Consider the following 3,780-nt stretch of genomic DNA (forward strand, 5'->3'; position numbering starts at 1 on the left):
TGAACAAATCTCTATATGGTCTCAAACAGACGCCAAGGTATTGGTATAAGAGATTTGATTCCTTCATCATGAGTCTTGGATACAATAGACTCAGTTCAGACCATTGTGTATATTACAAGAGGTTTGAAAATAATGATTTCATCATTTTGCTGTTGTACGTGGATGACATGTTAGTTGCAAGCCTCAACAAAGATCGAGTCCAAGAATTAAAGGCACAATTGGCTAGGGAGTTTGAAATGAATAACTTGGACTAGCAAATAAGATTATAGGGATGTAAATTCACTGAGATAGAAATAACATAAAGATTTGGCTTTCACAGAAGAATTACTTGAAGAAAATCTTGCGGCGCTTTAACATGCAAGATTGTAAGCCAATTTCTACCACACTTCCTGTTAATTTTAAGTTATCCTCAAGTATGTGTCCTAACTATGAAGCAGAGAGAAAGGAGATGTCTCGAGTACCGTATGCATCAGCAGTGAGAAGTTTGATGTTCACTATGATTTGTACAATACCAGACATTGCACAAGTAGTGGGAGCAGTCAGTCGATACATGGCAAATCCTGATGGAGAGCATTGGATAGCTGTGAAAAGGATTATGAGATATATCAGAGGAAACTCAGATGTTGCATTATGTTATGGAGGATCAGAATTTACTGTCAGGCGCTATGTAAATTTAGATTTTGCAGAAGACCTTGATAAAAGGAAATCCACTACTGGCTATGTGTTTACACTTGCAGGAGGAGCTGTAAGCTGGGTTTCAAAACTGCAGACCGTTGTAGCTTTATCTACAACAAAAGTAGAATACATGGCAGCTATACAAGATTGCAAGGAAGCTATTTGGATACAAAGATTATTGGAGGAGCTTGGGCACAAACAAGAGAAATTTTTTGTGTTTTGTGACAGTCAGAGTGCCTTGCATATTGCAAGGAATCCAGCCTTTCATTCCAGGACAAAGCACAGTACCATTTCGTTCGAGAAGTAGTGGAAGACGAAAATGTGAATTTGCAAAAAATCCATACGAAAGAGAACCTAGCAGATGTTTTGACCAAGCCGATAAATACTGATAGATTTGTATGGAGTAGATCCTCTTGTGACCTAACAAAAACGTAGGCAATATGAATATGGCGAAACAGAAAAGATGATGTGAAGATTGATTGGTTCTCAATCAAATCTCCAAGTGAGAGAATGTCAAGATTGGTGTCTCTTCTAGATATTCAAACTTTAAATATCAAATTCAAAATTCTAGATATTCAAAGTTTGAATATCAAACTTTGAATTTTGAAAAATAATAAATAATTAAAAAAATAGAGGGGTTCATTCTCTCATTTGCTCATCCAATTTTGAGAAGAGTTTCCTTGTATTTAAAGAGAGTTTAGAGAGCTTGAAATTATAAGCTCTTTTTATAGTGATTTGAGAGATTGGGTGTATTGGGATTTTGGGTAGTAAGTCAAAATATTACAATGCTTGTAATCCTCATATCACTAGTAAAATATTTTCCTTCTGTCCGTGGATGTAGGCTAAAAGCTTAACCACGTAATTTTTTGGTGTCCTCTTTTGTATTTGTTCTTTATTTTCTTCCTCCAATTTCATTTTAGCCGCGGCCCTGATTCACCCACCAATTTCCTAACAACTGGAACCCTTAAGTACTAGTGGAACAGAATGTAATTTACCATTAAACTATTTAGAGGTTCTTATACTTGCATGTGTGATTCAAATAAAATTTTTAAAACAGTAATGTATATCCTCCCCCAGCTTAAAAATTATAATTCCTGATTGTCATATATGTTCGCACAAAGACTGCCATGTAGGTCCTGACTATGTGTACACTGTAAAGAAAATAAATACAGGCAAACCGCAATCATGTCCATGTCCTTGTCATTTCAAAGAAGGAAAAACATATGCTTGAGGAGTGTAGTTCTGAAAAGAAAAAGCCGACTGGCTAATACTATTGCCCACTTACATAAGAGGGAGGCAATGCTGAAGCTCCAATGAACCAAAAATACACACACACATATATATGTATGTATCTATATTGTGGGAGCTGGCTGGCTATATCACTCTGTCAAATATGAAGACAAAATAAACATTTCCTATTTTTTATGAAGTAACAACAGATAAGTTTTCAAATACAAATATCACGCTAGGGATTAACCATCATAAAGGACAATGACTTATTTGATATGAGAGGCACACTGTGGACTCTTTTATCAAGGTATAAGGTATGAACGCGAAGTTCAAATTGGTTTTTTATCCCATGTATTCCAAAATTCGAACTTAATTAGCCAGGGAAAGAAAATTATATGAACACTATTCATTCAAATCCATGCGGACTAAACTGTGTGGACATTGTTACTAAGAAAGTTATTTTATAAATATTGTCACAAGTCGTAACAAAAAGAAAAAAAATTCAAGTCACTGAATGATTCGAGCTTTAGGCACCTCCTTGTCTTATTCTCGAAATCAAGAGTTCATTTTTTTCTCATGTGGAAAATAGAGGTTAATTTTCTTTTTAACATAAATGATTTCTAGACAAGAACATGACAAGGCCGATTTAATAGGTGCCGATAACTTTTTTATTGTAAATAATTGGAGGAATCACCCTCTTCCAGGAAAACCAAATTAATTTATTGCCTTTTGTCCGATCTAATATCTCAGTGTAACTTAATACGTTGCTACAAAGCAAAAAGCTCGGACTCTTGATAAAGCAATAAATTTGCAATTTCTCGTCATCACATTCCTGACACAAAAATAATTAAATAATGAATTTAGAATGCGGCACAGGGTTGTCCCTACCTTATTCTTTGCTGAAGGCACATAAATAAAGCTAGGAGACAAATAAAAACTAATTTTTGTAAGTATCCATTGACAAGGAAATATTTGATGAGGGAGTGTATTTACTTGTCTTGAAAATTTCTTTTTTCAAGCATGACAATTTTGTATAGTACCAGTAAATAAAAACAAATCATAAAGTGTGTTACGATATATTTGCAAGATTAACGAGTAAAAACAATCTCATTATTGTGAAAAAAAAAAAAAATCGGGGAGCAAGCATGGATTGTGTGTTTTTCTTCAAGTTATTAATATTTATTTTAAATTTATTTATTACCATTTACGATTTTCAATCATTCTGCTAAGGGAAAAAGGACAGTGAACCCTCTAATGTTTGGAAAAAAGAATATAAAACTCCTTAATGTTTTTAAAAAAACATATAATCTCATTTTTATTAATAAATTCTGTTTGTTTTAATAGTAAATTTATTTTTAATTTATAATTACTATTATGTCCCTATAATAAATCAATTAATATATTGACTTAAGACATGTCATGTGTATATATTTAAAACTTAAAATTAAGATATAGTTACTTTTTGCCCAAATTATTCATTATTTTTAGAGTGAATTTTAATTTTATCCATTATTCATTATTTTTTATTGGGAAGTGTATGTTGATAATTTAAAGTAGATAACTTGGGCAAAAGGTAATTCTATCTCAATTTTAAATTTTAAATAAAAAGTTATTCATTTCATTATACACATCATCAACGACATGTCTTCGGTTAATATATTAATTTATTTATTATAGGGACATAAAAGTAATTACAAATTAAAAATAAATTTATTATTAAAACAAATTGAATTTACTAATAAAAATAAGGGTTATATGTTTTTTTTTTAAATATTAAGGGGCTTTATGTTTCTTTTCTCAAATGTTAGGGGATTCACAGTCCTATCCCCTTTTGTTAAGTCACATATTTTTGTGAGATATTTCATTATCAATAGC

The sequence above is a fragment of the Citrus clementina genome, unplaced genomic scaffold, assembly GCF_000493195.1.
Source record: "Citrus clementina cultivar Clemenules unplaced genomic scaffold, Citrus_clementina_v1.0 scaffold_5, whole genome shotgun sequence".
In the NCBI taxonomy this organism is placed as follows: Eukaryota; Viridiplantae; Streptophyta; class Magnoliopsida; order Sapindales; family Rutaceae; genus Citrus; species Citrus x clementina.